Source organism: Tamandua tetradactyla, chromosome 24, assembly GCF_023851605.1.
Source record: "Tamandua tetradactyla isolate mTamTet1 chromosome 24, mTamTet1.pri, whole genome shotgun sequence".
Classification (NCBI taxonomy): Eukaryota; Metazoa; Chordata; class Mammalia; order Pilosa; family Myrmecophagidae; genus Tamandua; species Tamandua tetradactyla.
The window spans coordinates 52840657-52864042 of NC_135350.1; the positions used below are offsets into that span (position 1 = coordinate 52840657).

Consider the following 23386-nt stretch of genomic DNA (forward strand, 5'->3'; position numbering starts at 1 on the left):
GGATGAATTCCACATCCAGAACAGAACCAGAAACCAGATTTTCCAGGGACCAAGTAAACAAATACCACTGTTCATTATGTCCCCTACTGGACGGGGTCTAAGAATCTTACCCAGCCTAGACACCACCGCTTTGAACCTGATGGATTGAACCTCAAAAGCCAAGAATGTTGGGACTCCTTTTGCTGTCCATCACACCCTACAATAACGAAGGGCCCTCTCCATGAAATTGGTCAATGCGGTCAGCACATTGTGCTATGCGATAAATGCTCAGAGGGAACGAGAATGCGGATTCTGACTTCCACTGCCCAAGTTATATTTCCTACAGCTGGTTAGTCAGGAATGAAGTAAGCTTTTTTATCCACTCATTCGCAAATTAATAAGAAAAGTAATACATCAATATAGTATTTTACTGTACAAATGGCAGTCTTAGGTCAAGAAGAATTGTACAGGCTATCATGTGGAACATTTTTATTACTGATTTATACTTTGCAAGATATTTAACAATGTTCAAGAATATCCAGTTTTACGTGGTGACTGGTTTGTATTATGATTTATTTACAAAATTTCACCACATAATAATAACTCTGTTTAAGCAAAATAAGCGTTGTTCATATATAAAGTCCATTAGGATAAATTCTTAAGCCTACAAAAGTCACCTTAGTACATATACCACTGTTCCCAGGTGTGTTATTGATAACTAATATCTGACTCTAAAGCCCACACTTAGTATCTAGTTTTAATTATACATAGTAATTTTGAAATACAGCAATCTAATTAGACTGACAAGGAAAAGTGGAAGACCTAAGCAGTCCTATCAACCTCTATAAGAGGTGTAATTAGACTACTCATTACATCCTTCTAGTTGTACCACCTTTTTTAAATAATGGGACCACTAAGTCATCCCCTTACTGCAAAATCATGGTTCCTCTGGAAAAAAAAAAAAAAAGGCTTTCTCTAAACCAGCTAGACTGGTCAGCAGGTAAGTGTAAAAAAGTGGCTGTTGGTAAAATGGTTTCATCTCTTCAAACTTTTTCCTTTTCCTATTTTGTGAACTGCATCTCTTTTTCCAGTTTTGAAGGCTTTGAAGATTTTGTCTTTTTTCTTGATCATAACATCAGTTTTCACAGAATTGTGGTCTTTCTCAGATTGGGATTCATCTTCATTTAGTTCTTTGTTATATTCAGAATCTAGTGCTGGGCCTCTGCTGCAACCCTATTGTAAGCTCTTATAAAGGCTGCTTTGACCTTGAGATCCAGATGGAAAAAGGACTAGGTCTACCTCCCCACCTGCTAATTTTCACGATATTCTCCAAGTCTGCTTTCATCAGGTGATATGTGTCTATGAGTACAACATCCTCTCCTCCCTCTACCCCTTGTGAAGTCAAGGATTGTACAGGTGCATCTCTCAGCTGTGAAGATAATCCACGTTTATGGTGCTCTTGCTGGAGTAAGTTCTGAGACTCATATGCAGTGCTAGGTCCTTACCAATATGATACGTGGTTGCCAACATACAAATTGTTCAACAACCAGTTTGGGAAGTGGAAAATGGCTCATGTACCCCTTCACTAACTCTTCAGGATGAACACTAGCATAAATGGCCTATTTTGCTTACTCTGAATCTGACTATACACTAATCATTTGAAAAAAATTCTCTAGTTCTTGCATTTATTTTGCATTTATTAGTTGGAGTTCTAAGACATATGCTATCTACTGCTCTACTTAAAGGCATCAAGTGCTTCTTCATGTCACCCCTGCAGCTATAGGCTTCACAAGTATGTAGTTCTCCTGGACAAAGAAGGATACTATTGAATAATCATGAAAAAAGATATTGTCCACAAGTGACATATGAGCAGTCTCCTCCCCAGCTACAAATACTTTCCAGGCAACATCAAATGTGCCATTTCGATATCCTTTTTGGCCCTATTAGAATCAGCCTTGCCTGGTCATAGGTTAATGCCTGACTTCATGCACACCACATACTCAGATTGTGTAAAACCTGTCTGATATCTTGGTTAGCTCCTAAAATTATTTCATTCATAGCTGGCAGAGGAACCTTTAAATCATCCTTAAGTGCAATATATCATAGCACCTTTAACCTATTCAACTTGAGGTCTTTGAAAATGAAGATCAAAACAATAATGAACCAAAGAATAAATCTTGGAATGATTTCTGTCATTGAATGTACAAATAATGGGAATTTTTGTATATTCCATCAGACTAAATAACTCCTGAATTCCTTCCCTGTCCTCACTGCCTGCCATGCCATCTCCTTCATCCATGATGAGAACACATTTCAGGCTTACTGAGTGGGCTGCTTCGCTTGAAAAGAAGCCTTTGATGCTGCTACTATTCAGTGATTCAGCAACAATCTCCTTCAACTGTTCTTACTCTGAGTGTCACTTGCATTCTGAGCCACATAGCTGTATCCCAATTCCCGACAACCATTCTGTGGTTGTTTTGCCAACAGGTGGAGGGTCTGAGAGCAATACTGCTTTAAAACTAGAGCCATCATCCTTGCAGGTAAATTTACCAAAATTTGCGTGTTTTTTTGTTTGTTTGTTTGTTTGTTTTTATCTCCAGAGCACTCTTGTGTCACTTCTGGAGCCAGCGCAGGAGTTTGTTGGCACAGCTCTGGTCACCTTGCTGTCCAAGTATGGTCTTGAGTGAGGTTGGCTTATATTTATTCACCCAGAACAAGCTTTCCACATGGTTTTCACTGCTGTTATTAGATAAATTCCTCACCATTTGTCTTGTAGGCCGATTGCTCCTTAAAGTCTAGGCCTCTCCAAAACACACTTGTTCTAGTTTGCAAGCTGCTGGAATGGGATATACCAGAAATGGAACAGCTATTTAAAAGGGGGAATTTATTAAGTTGCAAGTCTATGGTTCTAAGGCCATGAAAATGTCCAAATTAAGGCACCAAAAAGAAGTTACCTTCATTCAAGAAAGGCCGATGAAGTTCAGGGTTTCTCTTCCAGCTGGAGGGCATGTGGCCAAGTCTGCTAACTTTCTCTCCTGGCTTCTTGTTTCAGGAAGTTCCCCCAGGGCTGTTTTCCTTCTTCATCTCAAAGGTCTCTGGCTGTGTGGGCCTAAAACTTTTTCCAAAATGGTTCCCTCTTAAAGGCTTCCAGTAAGCAACCCCACCTTGAATGGGTGGAAACACAATTCCATGGAAACCATCTAATCAAAAATTACCACTCACTGTTGGGTAGGTCACATCTCCACGGAAACAATAAAAAAGACCCTACTCAGCAATATTGAATGAGGATTGAAGAACTTGGGTCTTCTGGGGTCCACAAGAGGCACACTTATCCACTGTTGGTGGGAATGTCAAATGGTACAACTTCTATAGAAGGTAGTTTGGCTGTTCCTCAGGAAGCTAAGTATAGAATTGCCAAATGATCTGGCAATACCATTGCTAGGTATCTGTTAAGAGAACATGAGGGGAAGGACACAAATGGACATTTGTACACCAATGTTTATAGCAGCATTATTTACAATTGTCAAGAGATGGAAACAGCCCAAATGTCCATCAACAGAGGAGTGACTAAACAAGCTCTGGTATATACATACAATGGAATATTATGCAGCTGTAAGACAGAATGAAGTCATAAAGCATATAACAATGTGGAGGGACCTTGAAGACACTATGCTGAGTGAGATTAGCCAGAAATAAAAGGACAAATGCTGTATGGTCTCACTGATATGAAATAGCATTGATGAATGAACTTGGAGAATCTCAGTTAAGAACAGAGAAAGCAGGCCATGGTGGCTCAGCAGGCAGAATTCTCACCTGCCATGCTTGAGACCTGGGTTCCATTCCCGGTGCCTGTCCATGCAAAAAAAAAAAAGAAAAATATATATATATTCTCACAAGCAGTGGGGACAACCAAAGCGATAGGCTGAGTCCCCAATCTTGGGGTTTGATCACATGAAATTTAACCATGCAAAGGATAGGCTAAGCTTACTTAAAATTAGGCCTAGGAGTCACCCCCAAGAGAACCTCTTTCATTGCTCAGATGTCGTCTCTCTCTCTCTCTCTCAGCCAACACAACAAGCAAATTCACTACCCTCCCCTTCTCTACATGGGACATGACTCCCAGGGGTGTGGACCTTCCTGGTAATGTGGGACAGAAATCCTAGGACGAACTTGACTCAGCATCAAAGGATTGAAAAACCTTCTCAACCAAAAGGGGGAAGAGCAAAATGAGACAAAATAAAGTGTCAATGGCTGAGAGATTCCCAGCAGAGTTGAGAGGTTATCCTGGAGGTTATTCTTATTCATTAAATAAATATCACCTTGTTAGTCAAGATGTAATGGAGAGGCTGGAGGGAACTGCCTGAAAATGTAGAGCTGTGTTACAATAGCCATGTTTCTTGAAGATGATTGTGTAATGATATAGCTTTCACAATGTGACTGCGTGATTGTGAAAACCTTGTGTCTGATGCTCCTTTTATCAACGGTACAGACCGTAGTTGGGTAAAACATGTGGATTAAAAATAAATAAATAATAGGGGGAACAAATGTTAAAATACATTTAGTATATTGAAATGCTAGTGATCAATGAAAGGGAGTGGTAAAGGGTATAGGAAAAGAATTAGGAGAAACAAAGGCTAAACTATATTGGGTAAATGGAAACTACTAGCAGTCAATGAGAGGGAGGGGTAAGGGGTATGCTGTATGAGTTTTTTGTCTTTTTTCTTTGCATTTCTTTTTTCTGAATTGATGCAAATGTTCTAAGAAATGATATGGTGATGAATATACAACTATGTGATGATATTGTGAGTTATTGATTATATACCAAGAATGGAATGATCATATAGTAAGAGTGTTCGTGTTTGTATGTTGTTATGCTTAAAAAAATTTTTAAAATTAAAAAAAATCTTACCCAACTTTGACCATAAGAAATAAAATTTCTTTTCCATGAACCTTCTACAACTTTCTGTATCTCTTCAGCTTTTGTCCTACATTTCTTCTTTTTTATCCTGTAACATCCAGTCATTTTATTTTTGGACAAAACTACTCTCTTTTTCTTCATAAAAACATATCCTATATATCTTATATACTTAAGTTACCAAAATGATTTTGGAAACTGTCTTCAAGCTGACATTTTACAAAACAGTCATTTTCAAAATAAAACTTGTCAGAATAATGACTCAATTTGGTTAAATGCAAACTTCTGTTTATATTTTTATATTAAACATTTAGTAGATACAATATTAGCTTATTTGATCAGTAAATCTATCTATGTTAAGGGAAAATATTCCCAAACATACATGTCTTTTTTTCTTTTGGACTTAACATTTTAACTCAGAAGACATTGTTTTCTTAATTAACAATATTAAATTCATATATAAATAGAGCATGTACAGCTTAAAATTTTCAACCATGAGTGAGAAAACACAGACTTAGAAATGCAGAAAGAAAGAATACAAAGAGAAAACTTACTAGTTCATGTAAAAGATTTAACTTTCTGTCCTTGCCCCATTTTATATATTTTTTTATTTTTAATCAGTTTTTTGTGTTTTTGGTAAAGAGGCAATTTTATAATTATTATATCTCTTAGAAGCTCTTGAATACCAATCAAAGAATGCACCTCACTCCCTAGTGGAATCTAGGAACCTTTGTTTAAGTTTAACTTTTTGAAAATATAAACTTATCTGAATTAAAATTTCTGTAGTTCCAAGCTATCTTTAGTTTAAAATGTGGTTTTGCTTGGTTTCTAAGAAAGCACATGAGTTACTCATTTCAAACTAGGTCTTCCTTGTGCTCAGTGCTTGCTTTCCCCCATGCCACCCCCTTTAAATATGGACAATCTTGTTTCTAATGTTTCTTTTGCTTGCATTATAGATGGCTTTTTTTTTAATGCTTTTTTTCCCCTTGGACATACCTCTACCTTTATATTCACTGTCATTAAAAATGTTAATAGGGACTCATAATTTTTTATTTCTCATTTTGGAGTTGCTGTAATTGTAATATTATGATTCTATTTTATTAAAAAAAAAAACATTTTACCCTGATCCGGGATTTTTTCAAAATGTTTAGCTAATTTAACAAGTTTATTGAAAGGAGTAGCATTTTGCTCAAGTGTATGTTTTTTAATTAGCTTCCAAAGATAAAGTTTGAGTCCATTGATAAACAATGAGGATGGTGTCTCTTTAAATGCATCAGTACTAGCAAATCGAATCCAGCAACACATTAAAAGAATTATACATCATGACCAAGTAGGATTCCTCCCAGCTATGCAAGGATGGTTCAACATAAGAAAATCAATTAATGTAATACACTATATCAACAAATCAAAGCAGAAAAATCACATGATCATCTCAATTGATGCAGAGAAGGCATTTGACAAAATTCAACATCCTTTCTTGTTGAAAACACTTCAAAGGATAGGAATACAAGGGAACTTCCTTAAAATGATAAAGGGAATATATGAAAAATATATTTTTATCTAATATTTTATAATCTAATATCATCCTCAATGGGGAAAAACTGAAAACTTTCCCCCTAAGATCAGGAACAAGACAAGGATGTCCACTATCACCACTGTTATTCAGCATTGTGTTGGAAGTTCTAGCCAGAGCAATTAGACAAGAAAAAGAAATACAAGGCATCAAAATTGGAAAGGAAGAAGTAAAACTCTCACTGTTTGCAGATGATATGATACTATATGTCAAAAACCCAAAAATTCCACAGCAAATCTACTAGAGCTAATAAACGAGTACAGCAAAGTGGCAGGTTACAAGATCAACATTCAAAAATCTGTACTGTTTCTATACACTAGTAATGAACAATCTGAGGGGAAAATCAAGAAATGAATTACATTTACATTTGCAACTAAAAGAATAAAATGCTTAGGAATAAATTTAACTAAAGAGACAAAAGACCTATACAAAGAAAACTACACGAAACTGTTCAAAGAAATCACAGAAGACCTAAATAGATGGAAGGGCATACCGTGTTCATGGATTGGAAGACTAAATATAGTTAAGATGTCAATTCTACCTAAATTGATTTACAGATTCAACACAATACCAATCAAAATCCCAACAACTTACTTTTCAGAAATAGAAAAATCAATAAGCAAATTTATTTGGAAGGGCAGGGTGCCCCAAATTGCTAAAAGTATCTTAAGGGAAAAAAACAAAGCTGGAGGTCTCACACTGCCTGACTTTAAGGCATATTATGAAGCCACAGGGGCAAAACAGTATGGTACTGGCATAAAGATAGATACATTGACCTATGGAATCGAATAGAGTGCTCAAATATAGACCCTCCCATCTATGGACATTTGATCTTTGATAAGGCAGTCAAGCCAACTCACCTGGGACAGAACAGTCTCTTCAATAAATAGTGCCTAGAGAACTGGATATCCATATCCAAAAGAATGAAAGAGGACCTGTATCTCACACCCTATACAAAAGTTAACTCAAAATGGATCAAAAATCTAAACATTAGGTCTAAGACCATAAAACAGTTAGAGGAAATGTAGGGAAATATCTTATAAATCTTATCATTGGAGGCAGTTTTATAGACCTTACACCTAAAACAAGAGCACTGAAGAAAGAAAGAAAGAAATGGGAACTCCTTCAATTAAACACTTTTGTGCATCAAAGAATTTCATCAAGAAAGTAAAAAGACAGCCTACACATTGGGAGACAATATTTGGAAATGACATATCAGATAAAGTTCTAATGTCTAGAATTTATAAAGAAATTGTTCAACTCGACAACAAAAAGACAGCCAATCCAATTACAAAATGGGAAAAAGACTTGAACAGACACTTTTCAGAAGAGGAAACACAAATTGTCAAAAGGCACATGAAGAGATGTTCAACATCCCTGGCCATTAGAGAAATGCAAATCAAAACCACAATGAGATATCTCACACCCACCAGAATGGCCATTATCAATAAAACAGAAAATGACAAGTGCTGGAGAGGATGTGGAGAAAGAGGTACATTTATTCACGGCTGGTGGAAATGTCAAATGGTGCAACTGCTGTGGAAGGCACTTTGGCAGTTCCTCAAAAAGCTGAATATAGAATTGCCATATGACCCAGCAATACCATTGCTAGGTATCTACTCAGAGGACATAAGGGCAAAGACACAAATGGACATTTGCACACCAATGTTTATAGCAGCATTATTTACAATTGCAAAGAGATGGAAACAGCCAAAATGTCCATCAACAGACGAGTGGCTAAACAAACTGTGGTATATACATACGATGGAATATTATGCAGCTTTAAGACAAAATAAAGTTATGAAGTATGTGACAACATGAATGGACCTTGAGAACATTATGCTGAGTGAGACTAGCCAAAAACTGAAGGACAAATACTGTATGGTCTCACTGATATGAACCGACATTAGTGAATAAACTTGGAATATTTAGTTGGTAACAGAGACCATCAGAAGATAGAAATAGGGTAAGATATTGGGTAATTGAAGCTGAAGGGATACAGACTGTGCAACAGGACTGAATACAAAAACCCAGAAATGGACAGCACAATACTACCTAACTATAATACAATTATGTTAAAACACTGAATGAAGCTGCATGTGAGAATGATAGAGGGAGGAGGGCTGGGGACATAAATGAAATCAGAAAGAAAGATAGAGGTTAAAGATTGAGATGGTATAATCTAGGAATGCATAGAGTGTATAATAACAGTGACTAAATGTACAATGTTTAAAAATGTTTTTGCATGAGGAAGAACAAAGAAATGTCATTATTGCAGGGTGCTGAAAATAGATGGTAATTAATATTTTATAATGTCACCCTATGTGTGAGACTAAAGCAAAAAATGTTTGTTACAAAATTAATATTTTGACTAGTGCATTTCCCAAAAGAACTTATATAGATAGTTTGACCGAACACCACAAGTACTTGGAATCTCAGGTAGGACATGAGATTTTGTTGATTTGTGTAGAGTGATGCCCCGACGAATCCCAGAGTGATTCGATCAGTGAGTGGAAAAGTATTTGCAAAGCCCCTTCGGGGAATGGTGAGAATGGGGAGAAATTCAACTTCCCCAAGTTGAATTCCTGATATTCTCACAAGCAGTGTGGACAACCAAAGCTATAGGCTGAGCCCCCAGTCTTGGGGTTTGTTCATATGAAACTTAACCTCACAACGGATAGGTCAAGTCTACTTAAAATTTAGGCCTAAGAGTCACCCCCAAGAGAGCCTCTTTTGTTGCTCAGATGTGGCCTCTCTCTCCAGCCAACACAACAAGCAATCTCACCACCCTACCCCTCTCTACGTGGGACATGACTCCCAGGGGTGTGGACCTTCCTGGCAACGTGGGACAGAAATCCTAGAATGAACTGAGACTCAGCATCAAGGGATTGAGAAAACCTTCTCGACCAAAAGGGGGAAGTGTGAAATGAGACAAAGTGTCAATGGCTGAGAGATTCCAAACAGAGTCGAGAGATTGTCCTGGAGGTTATTCTTATGCATTAAGTAGATATCATCTTCTTATTCAAGATGTAATGGAGAGGCTGGAGGGAACTGCCTGAAAATGCAGAGCTGTGTTCCAGTAGCCATTTTTCTTGAGGGTGATTGAATAATGATATAGCTTTCACAATGTGATTGTGTGATTGTGAAAACCTTGTGTCTGATGCTCCTTTTATCTACTTTGTCAAGAAACGAGTAGAACATATGGAATAAAAATAAATAGGGGGAACAAATGTTAAAATAAATTTAGTTTGAAATGCTAGTGATAAATGAAAATGAGGGGTAAGGGGTATGGTATGTATAATCTTTTTTTTTATTATCGTTTTATTTCTTTTTCTGTTTCTTTTTATTTCTTTTTCTAAATTGATGCAAATGTTCGAAGAAATGATGAATCTGCAACTATGTGATGATATTGAGAATTACTGAATATATATGTAGAATGGAACTATATGTTAATATTTTTGCTTGTTTATTCTTAATGTTTTTAATCAATAAAATAAATTTAAAAATATACATCAGTAAAAAATGAAATAATGAGGACAGTGTCTCTTTAAATGCATCAGCAAAAAATTAAGGACTTAAATGAGCACTAAAGGTTGAGACAATCACTCCTTCTAATCCCAGAGAGAGTCATCCTTTTCTGCTGTTATTTATAATAGTGGATTATCAACCAATTTGGGTTTTTTGCTTGTTTGTTTGTTGTTTAGGAAACACTTTTGGTATGGTATTAAATAAACCTATAGCAATTTGATTGGCTTTGGGGGGGTCTGTTCCTACCACTTTTCCCATTTAGTTGCCTTAATCCACTTTTTTTTTTTTTTTTGCCGCGATTTAAAGCTATTAGTACACATTGAAAAAGATCAGGCAATCCTGGATTATAAACTCTAATTTGAAGTTTAAGTTTCTCTTGATATTTTTTTGATTTTTTTAGGATTGGGAAATTCCTTAAAAATAGCCCCGAGCTCTGGTCTTGATTCGGGACTAAAAGTTACTGAGGGTGCTATTCCAGCAGTTTCAGAAGATCTGGTTTTATAGCGCATTTGCCAAATTTTAAATCAGGCAAAGAAGGATGCAAGGAAAGAACACAAAGGGAAGTAGTAGGGTTAGGAGAAGCAAAAAGGACAGCATCATCCAGTCCAATACTCTTGTTAGAGGGTTATTAAGGCCCTTGCCATGCCAAGAGAAACCTTTAGTTGCTGAGTCTTGCAGGGATGGTTAGCTTCAAGGGTATGGTTGGGGCGGTCAGGGCACGTGGTCCCTCTGAATTGCATAGAGCAGCATCTATTTACCAATAATGAAGTGTCTTAACAACCACAGTTGCTTACTAGCTCTCCCCCTTACCCAAAGGCTCTCCCTGGAGATTTTCCTCCACAGCGCCTCAGTGATTTCTTGAAAAGTGCCATCGTATAGTTTGCGAGCCAAAGCAAGAATGTAACAATAAGTGGAAAGGCATGATACCAATAATCAACAAGAACATTTATCATGTGTTCAATAGCACTGTGCATGACATCAGGTAGGGAATTACAAATCAAACTGTTGGGGTCCTGCCCTAAAGAGATTGTAGACCAATGGATGGACGGGTCCCTGAAGTGCATCCGGCTGCTAGATTCGATGCTGTGCTTGAGGCAATAAGCTGGCTAAACGCGGTCAAAGGAAGATAGCAGAGATCTTTGACTGCTACTTTTTGGAAAATAGTGACTCATGAAGAGTGGGCAAGATGTGGGGTTATACTACTGATTGGGGTGTAGCTGGTACAGTTATTATGGATAACAATCTTTCAGGACTTGGTCAGATCAGATATACGATGTGCGTACAGCTGTCTCCCATCAAATTTCTTCCTGTCCCATCCCTGCTCTGCTCTGGCACCTGAAGGCTGCTTCTGGGGCTGGGTTCAGCTAGGGGGAGGCACTAACAGGAGATTGGAAGTGAGCAATGGAGAAGTCATGGGCATTTCTCTCTCCCTCCCTTTCTTTCTTAGGGGGCATCTGTATGTCCTCCCTCTCTTTCAGCTCTTACCAGGCAACCCTACCATGATTCCAGCTTCTATCAGGTGACTCTGGCTTTGAGTTACTAGTTCTTCCTCCAGCTAAAGGGTGGAAGGGTCTTCCTGCTCCTTCTAATCTCTCAGTTACCTCGTTTCCCTGTTTGGCTCTCAGCATTTCCATCACCTCTCTATCCTCTTTTGTGCATTAAATCCCCTCCCCCCCCCCCTTTTTACATGCTTAGAGTGGCTTCTGTTTTCTGTAGAACCCTGACTGATACATCTGTTACTTATGGCCTGCATTTACATTGCTGAACATAGGAATCCAGAGTAGTTCTCACCCATGAGGGAAGATGTATGAAGATGTTCATCATAGCAGTGTTTGTAGTGGTGCTGAGTTGAGGGCAATGTGTGTGACCATTTCCTTGGTGCAATGGATGGAATTCCATAAAATGGATGGAACACCCAGCATCAGTTAGAGGCAATAGTCTAGATACTCACTCAACAACATGGTTAGACTTTTAAAACTGTAATGCTGAATGAGATACTACAGTGTCATTTATATAAACTAAATGCTTGCATACAAAACAAAAATATACGTTTTACAACAACTCATAGAGAGAGAAGGACACACTTCCAACAGATAAGAATGAGTGCCTATAGAGAGGGCAGCGGAATGCACATGGAGAATGGGGATGAAAAAGAATGAATGAATACTGAGTAATGAGAGAGGCCTTGCACATCCGGCTGATCATGAAGTGCCATGAATTAAGAACAAAATTAACCAGCACTCTGATCCTGAAGTTGGAAAGAAAAAAAAAGTTCCAGAAAAGTAGTTACTAGATGGCACTGAGATATAATTTCAAAAAGTTCATTGTTGGTTGTGGAATGCTGAACCAATTTAGTTTGTACTAGTAAGAACAAAAACGTGTAACAGCTGGTAAGCAAGGAGACTAAGCCACAGGGACAGGTCCCAGAAAAAGCAGGAGCTGTTGTCAAAATTCCTTGACAATTTCATGTGAACCTCGCCTGATGAGGACCCCAGATCTCATGTTTTCTTGTCAGCGGCCCTCAGTCAGAAGCAGAGATTATTTGGAGTCTTACACTGAATATAAACAATCCGGAAAGAATCCTCCTTCATGCTTTCGAGAGTTCCCTATCGCCTCAGAGTGAGCAGCTTTCTCAAGTAGGGCTCAAATTATGATCAACATTTGCACTAAAAGAATTCAACACAAGAGCATTAGGTGAGAAGGACTTGAATCCTCATTGGTGTAATTAAATTAAAATAAGACAATCCTAGAAACGAAATACTTAACTGGCACCAATTCATTTCTGGAATAAATCTAACAAGTTATTTCTAGAATGGTTATGATCCACAATCATTCAAATTCTGAAAGAATCTTTAAGCTTAAGAGAGTATAAAGAAGCCTTCATAGATATAACTTAAAAAATAATCAGATGTAGAACACCAATATTACACATAATAAATGACAATTAAAAACCATATGGGGTGGGCCACGGTGGCTCAGCAGGCAGAATTCTCGCCTGCCATGCCGGAGACCCAGGTTCGATTCCCAGTGCCTGTCCATGCGAAAAAAAAAATACCATATGATATGTTTCTTTAAGATGACTGTATAATGATATAGCTTTCGCAAAGTGACTGTGTGACTGTGAAAACCTTGTTCTTGATGCTCCTTTCATCTATGGTATGGGCAGATAAGTAAAAAATATGGATTAAAAATAAATAAATAATAGGGGGAACAAATGTTAAAATAAATTGGGTAAAGAGATACTAGCAGTCAATGAGAGGGAGGGGTAAGGGGTATGGTATGTGTGAGTTTTTTCTTTTTTTTCTGGAGTGATGTAAATGTTCTGAGAAATGATCATGGTGATGAATATACAACTGTGTGATGATATTATGAGCTATTGATTGCACACCAAGTATGGAATGTTCATATGTTAAGAATGTTCATGTTTGTATGTTGATTGGTTTTATTAATAAAAATTAAAAATAAAAAAATAAAAACATATGATAGGGTGGTGGCTCAGTGCCAGAATTCTCGCCTGCCATGCTGGAGACCCGGGTTCGCTTCCCAGCGCCTGCCCATGCAAAAAATAAACCCAACAAAACCATGTGATAACTTTTAGTGAGTATTGCTGTTCTCATTTTACAAGTGGAGAAGTTAAAATGTGTTTGTTGCATTAATTCTGGTGTTAGTCCAGGCATAATTAACTCCTCCTAAGGAACTGTTTAATATATTTGGTGGTGGTGTACATAGTGACGCTAGAGAAACATTTGTTAAATTGAACTGAACTGTTATTTCCATAGATCATGGGGCCAAAGAAGTAATTCAAACAGAAAACAATAATGCATTATTGGCTTGTAAGACTTATTAGACTCATGTTTAATGATCCAAGGAGATTAAGATAATCATCCAAGCTCATGTAAACAGTTAGTGGGGGAACCATGTCTTAATGCAGAGCTCCATACTTGACACATGCAGCAAAATATTGAATCATAAACCAAGCTGAAAAGGCAGCATATGGGGTGGCTAAGAGCAAGGTTTGAATCACAGCCCCACCACTTAATAACACAAGACGTCTGCTGTCTTCACACCTCCGCAGTTTCTTCTTCAGTAGAATGAGCTTAAAAGCAGTCTGTATTGTAAGGCTATTGTGGGGATGCAGCATGGGGATAACCCAAAACTGCACGGTCCATTAAAAATGTAATACAAGCTACAAAAGTGAGCTGCATATGTAATATTAAATGTTCTAGTAGTCACCTAAAATGTACAATGAAACAGGTTAAATTATTTTAATACTCTATTTCATTTAACCCAATGTATCCTAAAATACGATTTGAACATATAATCAACATAAAAAAAATCAATGGGATATTTATACTCTTTTTTTCGTACGAAGCTTTGAAATCCAGTGCGCATTTTACTTTCTATTCAGACTAGTTGCATTTCATTGGTCGAAAGCCACATGTGACTACTAGTACTGGACCACACAAATATAAAGTTAGCCAAGTGCCCAGTACAAAGGAAACACCCAAGGGATATTGGTTCAAAAATATTACCTCTTTTAGTCATTGGTTGGTTGTCTTCCTTACTCTGTTGTTAGAAGCATAGAAAATATTTGTTCACAATACAAGAATCTCATACAAGCCATTTCAGTTAGTTCTTGTCCTATTTACACCAGGGAATGAATGATAGTGCCTTTCTTTTCCTTCTGACAGGAGTAGAGGAGAGACTCTTATCCTTGAAGATACTCAATGAGAACCAAGATGAGCAGGGCAGCCTCCATAAAAGATTTCACAGGAATTTTGTCCTAGTGAGAAATTTGCGTTTCCTGGGTAGATATTTAATCTGTTCTTACTACCGCTGGAGAAACCCTGCAGTCAACAGTATATTATAAAATGCTACATCTTCACAACTAACAGCTGCCTTTACCTGCTGAGTTCTGTTGACCAGTGGACTGAGCAGGGACTCCACAAACTGTTCCATCCGTAAGAATCAAACTTTAAGTTTGTGTTCACAAAGGTGATGCAGGCAGGGAAAGGGGAGGGCCTCTGACGCAAGCTGAAAACTGGTGCCAAATCCTTAATGACCGGGGTCACTAAAAAATGTAAAACATAATCAAAGGGGGAACCTTCGGTGGAAAGTTCAAATTAGATTTCCAGGACAGGCTGCAAACTCTGGAGTATCCAGTCAGCAGAGAAACGGGAGGGACCGTGGGTCAGGCACACGTATAACCGTCCCGGCATTCTATTGTTTGGTGCGCAGCCACCATTTTGTCTTAATAAATTGTGAATAAATTCTTTCCTCCTCCACAATTGAAGGAGTGTTTGTTCTCCTTCAGGTACGGCGTTCTTTCTAACACTTCTGCTTGTTACTGTGCTGAAAATAAGCGTAGGAGGAGGAGCCAGGCTCCCCAGGACCGAGGTGGCAGAGACTCCCCAGGACAACAGAGCAGTTGTTGTCCAACCATCTCGGAAAGACCACACTTACATTTGTAGAATGGTAGAAATGGGATTCCTGGCTGGGCCAAAATCCAGTAGGGATGTAGAGTTAAAGGAAACTGTCTCCAGTCCCCAAAGGCCCAGCCTAACCCAGGGTGATCTGGAGAGTTAGCCCTGAACTTGTCAACCCTGTTACAGAAGAATCTTTAGAATCTCAAGAAGCATGGTTTTCCTAAAAGCTTTCATGGCTCCCCATTAGATACAGAGTAATTTCAGACACCTTAGCCTAGTATACAAAACCTTCAAAATCTGGCCTGCTCACCACTCTTCCCTTACCTCCCACTCCATGTCCTCTGCAATTGTATCATTCTAACTTCCACTCTTCCCTTCCCTGCTCTTTCCAACTTAATTGTATTAATGTTGCACCTTTTTCCTAAAGAGTAGAAGGCCTCCACTACTGTTTTTGAAGCCCCAGCTCGAATCCCACATCCTCTCAGAGGTATTCTAGATCATCCTGTTTAGAAGGAATCTTTCCTTCCACCTTTTGCCTCTAGTATAGCTCTCTTCATAAGTCTGCTCTCTATTAGGTATCCAGATCAATTATTATTTTTGATATTTATATCTTATTATAAGGATTTAGCATTTTCACTAGATATTATATATGCTTCTTTGGCAATTATCTCACCTTTTCCCCATTGGGTAGCAGCCAATCATTTGGGGAGAATGACCCTACCCAGCTGTCAGGATTGACTCTGAATTAGCATAAGCCAACCACTATAATTGCATTTCCCCCAGTGAATGCTTTAGGTCTGGACAGTAGCCCATCCTAAATCAAATGCATGACATTCCCTAGGGAACTGGTCTAGATTGTCTGACCAGGATGAAGTATAATTTCAATGACTAGGGAAAGAGAAAACCTCTCTCATGTTCTTATTATCATTATAATTTATAATTTATGTTTTTTAGCCACCAAAGAAATTTGAGGTGGTTGACTCAAATTTGAGCCATGGAGGGGAAGGAATTAATAATTACCATTCATCCTAGCTCTCATCATGGTTGCTTCCAAGGAGCTCTACAAATATTGACTGAATTTATGTTCAGTCTCTATGGACATGGGGAACACATACTAACTCAACCTTGGACCCAAACTCCTGGGGTTTGTCCTTAGAATGACTGGACTTGACCCTCCGTGATCCTGAAGACAGACATCTAAAGTACCAAGATGAACCCTGAAGCATCCATACCTTCACTGATCTTCATGTCGTTTCCCAAAATGTAGATTTTACTAGATTGCTATAGTGTGTAACTTGTGTTTTTTTAAATTATGTTTTTTATTAGTTTAATTTATTTTGTATTATCAAACCAAAACAGCATACAAACATGAACATTCTTAACATACAGGCAGTCCATATATGGTGTACAATCAATGGCTCACACTATCATCACATCATAATATATTCATCACCAGGATCATTTTTTAGACCATTTGCATCACTCCAGAAAAAGAAATAAAAAGAATAAAGAACACACCCACCAGAATGGCCATTATCAACAAAACAAAAAATGACAAGTGCTGGAGAGGATGCGGAGAAAGAGGCACACTCATCCACTGTTGGTGGGAATGTCAAATGGTGCAACCACTGTGGAAGGCAGTTTGGCGGTTCCTCAAAAAACTGAATATAGAATTGCCATACGACCCAGCAATACCACTGCTAGGTATCTACTCAAAGGACTTAAGGGCAAAGACACAAACGGACATTTGCACACCAATGTTTATAGCAGCATTATTTACAATTGCAAAGAGCTGGAAACAGCCAAAATGTCCATCAACAGACGAGTGGCTAAACAAACTGTGGTATATACATACGATGGAATATTATGCAGCTTTAAGACAGAATAAACTTATGAAGCATGTAATAACATGGATGGACCTAGAGAACATTATGCTGAGTGAGTCCAGCCAAAAACTAAAGGACAAATACTGTATGGTCCCACTGATGTGAACGGACATTCGAGAATAAACTTGGAATATGTCATTGGTAACAGAGTCCAGCAAGAGTTAGAAACAGGGTAAGATAATGGGTAATTGGAGCTGAAGGGATACAGACTGTGCAACAGGACTAGATACAAAAACTCAAAAATGGACAGCACAATAATACCTAATTGTAAAGTAATCATGTTAAAACACTGAATGAAGCTGCATCTGAGCTACAGGTTTTTTTTTTGTTTGTTTTTTACTATTATTATTACTTTTATTTCTTTTCTCTATATTAACATTCTATATCTTTTTCTGTTGTGTTGCTAGTTCTTCTAAACCGATGCAAATGTACTAAGAAACGATGATCATGCATCTATGTGATGATGTTAAGAATTACTGATTGCATATGTAGAATGGTATGATTTCCAAATGTTGGGTTAATTTCTTTTTTTCCGTTAATTAATAAAAGAAAAAAAAAGAATAAAGAAAAAACTCACACATACCATACCCCTTACCCCTCCCTCTCATTGACCACTTGTATTTCCAGCTACTCATAGATTTTAACCTTTGTTCCCCCTATTTTTTTTCTATACCCCTTACCACTCCCTTTCAATGTTTACTAGTATTTCAATCTACTCAGTTTATTTTAATGTTTGTGTAACTTGTGTTTTTTACACTTCACCTGTGATATCTTGTTATGTGAAATAAAAACAATTTGAAAAAAAGTTCAAGACTTGGTCAAGGTCCAAAGATAGCTCAATTACTACAGAAACTAGTAAACCTACATAATTATGCTTATACTGTTGTGAATCATTTAATACCCACATTCATTATTTTCCTTGAAAATTCTTCTGATAAATATAAGGTGAGTTAAGCTTGAATAGGCAGCTTGACAGGTTTCTGCTGGTTTGAGTCAATGCATTAAAATATTCTTTAATCTCCCCAAACTACTTCAGACTTGCAAAATATTTAAGCTAATTATTCCACATTTATTTTGGCTTCAGGGCTATGACAGAGTGGGATAAGCATAAACTTCAACACCAGAGCACCAAGATCTGAATCCTGGCCCTACTACTTACTCACTATACAATTATACAGTTATCTAGCCTCTCTGTGACTCAATAAATGTTAGGGTTCTCAATAAAATGCTTTAGCAAAATTCACGATCGTTGTTTATGAGCATCTGCAATATAACACTGCATTACTTTCTAGTGACACAGAAATAAGTAAAGCCATGTTTTGCTCTCATAAAATGCATACAGAAATAGAGTTCAAGTCTGGTAGTGCTTCAACCTAAAGCTTTGCATATAGGATCCTTTATTGAAAGCACAACGGATGAGGATAGGTATCTAAGGAGTATCATATATATTCCCTATACCATATATAGGGAGCAATAAATAATACCATCCACTAAGACGGTCATGGCAAAGAAATGTATCATCCTCCCTTAATTAGAAACTAAACTCCTAATTTCCTCACACTTTAGCCAAAGTTTCGTGATTCAGCTTTCGACAATTATTAAGAATCTACCACGTTGCAAGAACTCTTCCAGGCACTGCAGAAATAATCTCATGGTTGGCTCTTTGTGGGCCTAGGCTTCTCCACTTTTTTGCGCGGAGGGAGGTGCATTGTCCGGGAATCGAACCTGGTCTCCTGCATGAAAGGCGAGCATTCTACCACTGAACCACCCGTGCACCCTGTTTCTCCATTTTCAATATCCTCTTCTGCACAGCACTTGCTTTCAGTTTCCAGGAGGAACTTCTTGAGGATGTTCAGCAAAGACTTCCATCTCATTTTCATGATTTCACCATATATGGCACCATCAGTATTCAGCATGCTATTTTCTTTTTGCTTAAGATCCAGAGAATACTTTCTCTTTTCTTCTAATAGTAATACAGTTGTTAAAAATATTTTTACAGTGGAAATTTTAATAAATTCCTACTTAAAATAAATTTGGGAAACTGTCCAGAAGTAGGGACAAGCATTGATAAGGACATGAATTGAAATCATAGTCTCCTAGTAACTGTAATCTGTTTTTGTTGTTGTTATTGGCTGTTTGCTTTTTTTTTTTTTACATGAGCAGGCACCGGGAATCGAACCTGGGTCTCTGGCATGGCAGGCGAAAACTCTGCCTGCTGAGTCACTGTGGCCTGCTTTTATCACAATAATTATGGCCCAATTACTGAATACATGTCATTTTTTAACATGAGCTTGAGTTTCTTTGAGTATTTTTATAATTGTGATAGATGTCATCATCCTTTAAAGTTTTACTTAAATTAAGTAGCTGCCTCTATCAGAAGCTGTGTGCATTACCTCTTAAGAGGAAATTATTGATTGAAGATACCTGAAATGGCCAGAAAATACAGTGTGCCTCTGGCAACCACCAACCCAATCTTGGGTTTCTGCAGGTTCTCTATATTTCCATCCTCTTTGCACCCATCTTCACCTTCTCCAAAATTCACCTTCTGGCCCTTCCCTTAGGTTCCACTCCTACCTCCCAGACTTCTAAGTCAAATTAGACTCTGAGGGGAGTGGCAGGGGGTGGTGTGTTTGTGTGTGTGTGTGTGTGTGTGTGTGTGTGTGTGTGTGTGTTTGGGGGGGGCGGTGCACATAGACTACCCAGATTCACAGAGTCCTCAGGGGAAGAATGGGCCAGAAGACAGAGGCCGGGGGAGAAGGCAGAGGCTGCTCATCAGTGCCTGGGAAGAGAGAGCATGGCTAAGGCATACACACCTTGGGGGTAGGGACAGTTGCCCAGAGATTAAGCCTGAATGTATCTTAACTAAGGCAGTTTCAGGACATACGGATCATCAGTGGCCCAGAGAGCCCCACACTTGTGGACAGCAGGCCAGGGACACTTCCTTGCAATGGGGGGAGAGATGGGGAGGAGTACAAAGATGAGTTCTGAGTTCCATAACTCAAGCTGAGTTATGGAAAAGCGTATCATGATTCAGCCTTAAGGGTTTATGGGCTAGCCTACTAGGCTTCTCATATTTAAATATGCACATGGATCATGCACGGCTGTTGTTCAAATGTAAATTCTGGTTCCATGGTTCTGGATTGGGACTGGAGATTTTGTATTTCTAACAGGCTCCCAGGTGGTACTGATGCTGCCTAACCAGGGATCATGCTTTGAGGAGCAAGGGATTAGGGTAAGGGAGTGAGTGGGCATGGCAGGGTGGAAAGTGAAATAGGAAACAGGTCCACCCTGGGACTTAAGGGAGTCTGTTGGAAGGCCAGGAAGGACAGACAACCACATCCCCTCAGGACAATCAGAAACCGCTGTGTTATCCCCCAGGGGGACACTGGAGCCTTTAGGATACTCCTTGCTCTGACCCTGGACAGATAATGCTAATCCGGAATTATTCAGGATTCTGCTAATTTCTAACTGGATCCAAGCTATTTCTGAATAATCCTCTTCAAATTTGGACTTCTGGGTAAATAGATCAGATAAGGGGGCTACTGGCACATTCCCCAGGATGTAGATTACCTAAATCCCACTGGAAAGGTACAAAGAGGGGGATAATTGTGTTCATTGAAGTCTTTTTTTTAGGCAAAGCACTATATGTGTTTCTTTGTTTATTTGTATGCTGTATGGCAAGGGTCACATTTCCTTCTTTTTCCATGGAGTATCCCGTTATTGCAGCATTTATTGAATTTTTGTTTTGTTGGTTTTCTTTCTTTTGCTTGTTTGTTTGTTTTTGGGAAGGGCATGGGCCGGGAATTGAACCTGGGTCTCCTGCATGGCAGGCACGAATTCTGCCACTGAACTACCCTTCTGCCCCCAGCACTATATATGTTTGGATGAAAGTTTGTATAAGCCAATTACAGGTTAAAGACAAGACCCCAGCACTCGTGTTGGGGTTAGAGGAAGGTGCTTTCAACGAGGATGGGTTTTCATTAACAATGGCAGGACTTCTGCTTTATTGTATGATGTGTTCAAATATAGTCCCAGAACTGGATTCGAGAAGAGGCTGACCTCTTCCACCAGCTGTCTTCTACCAGTCCCTACAAAGCCTTACCTGTGATGTTGCACAAAGTTTAATGAGTATTGCTTTGAAGGGGTAAAAAATTATCGTTGGTCTGAGGGACTCACTTCTCTAGGTCTGGCCCTGCCAGAAACTGAGTTCTTTCATCTGGATGGTCCATTTCCATGCACCAGCCTCCACCTGGACCCTCCCCACCTGCTTTTTTTCTGAGCTTCAGTTTAGAAATCTTTCCTGGCCAAGACCTAGAGCTACTCGGTTGGGGCTTAAAAGAGTCCTGGGCAGGAATATAGGTGGCCAGATGAAGTTTCCTTCCCCCTCAATCCAGCCCTTTGAAAAATTATAGTATACGTATATAAGGTCATTAGAACAGAGCCTGTATATAGCAAGTAATATTTAACTTTTGATAAGACAGTTAATAGAGAATTTTAGAAGCTCTCACCATTAGCAAGAAAAGGATGGGTTTGTGCTACGGACTCCCTAATGAATCTGAAGAATTAAAAATTTCTCCATTGAGAAGGACTTCTGTGACCCCTTGTGCTGGTTTGAAAGTGTTGTGTAGCCCCAGAAAAGCCATGCTTTTTAATCCTGGTTGAATACTGTAGAGTAGATAACCTTTTGATTATATTATCTCCACAGAGATGTGGCATACTCAATTGTGGGTGTGACCTTTTGGTTAGATGGAGATGTGACTCTGCCCATTCAAGATGGGTCTTGATTACTTTACTTGAGTCTTTTAAAAGGGGAAACATTTTGAAGAAACCTTAGATGCAGATGCTTGGAGAAAAGTTGCTTCAGAGCTGACAGAGCTAACGTGAGACCCAGACTTTTGGAGATGCAAAGCCCAGCAGACATTGCCATGTGCCTTCCCATGAGATGCTAAGCAAGCCAGAATGAAGAGTTGTGTCCCAGAGGAGCTAAGTGAAGGCCCACAGATGCTAAATGAGGAACCTCCATAGGAAACAAAGGCTGAAAGCATGGAGTCCAGGAGCCTGGGACCAGCAGATACCAGCCACAGTGCCTTCCCAGCTGAAGACGTGTTCCAGATGGCGTCAGCCTTTCCTAAGTGAAGGCACTCTTATTGGTGCCTTAGTTTGTACATTTTCTCAGCACTAGAACTGTAAACTTGTAATTTATTAAATTCCCTTTTTAAAAGCTGTTCCATTTCTGATATATTGCTTTCCAGCAGCATTAACAAACCAATACACCCCTCCCAGACAGAGCAAAGGACAGAGGGATTGAAAAAAATCAGGGACATTGTGAGAGGCAATCCTCAGATGTCCACAAGGTAGACATTGTTTGGAAGCATTGGAGATGATTTTAAAACTGATTTGTATCAACTAATATTAAAATTTTACTTCAGGTAAAGGATTGTGCCTGCCCAGCTTCCCAGAAATTCTATGTGAACTATGGCATTACCTTCATTCTTTTTTTTTTTTCTACCTCCTATCTTCAATTCATTTCCCAACGAGTTTAGATTTTACGTTCCATAACTTCAGTCTTTTTGGACAATATCAACTCTTTTGTCCCATTGTTCTTCTTTCACACCTGTGTGGCAAAACCCCAACTCTGGATGAACCCAACTATTAGTCTTCCACACCTGATCCTACTGTCTAGAAAATCTTCTCCCTGCCCCCCAGATATATTGGTGGCACCAAAAAGATTTAATAACTTCAATTGAGTTCTCAGTACTGCTTGGCCTTGACTCCCTGCCACACCTGAGCTCTGGTTACTCCCTATCCTATGCACTTTCCTAGCAATTGCGTTTAACTGTCACTTGTTCTTCTGAATCGTAACTATGAGTTTAATTGTCTGACCTTCGTTCTTAAATGTGCAGTTTCTTTTTTAGGTTTCGTATGTAGGTATCAGCATGCTAGGAAGAGTCCTCCAGATTGTCACCTACCACATGGAGGTTTAGGACAAATTCCGCAACGTCACATAGCATGGGTTAAGGAATGGACTTTATTGGGGAATAGGAAAACTCATAAGGTCAGGATCAGTGAGGAAGTGGCC

General features: G+C 38.7%; 1 pseudogene; it reads right to left on the reverse strand.

Annotated features, from left to right (window-relative positions):
• Positions 1-1014: 1014 nt before the first annotated feature.
• On the reverse strand, positions 1015-10867 carry LOC143668215 (replication factor C subunit 1 pseudogene; annotated as a pseudogene).
• Positions 10868-23386: the final 12519 nt, after the last annotated feature.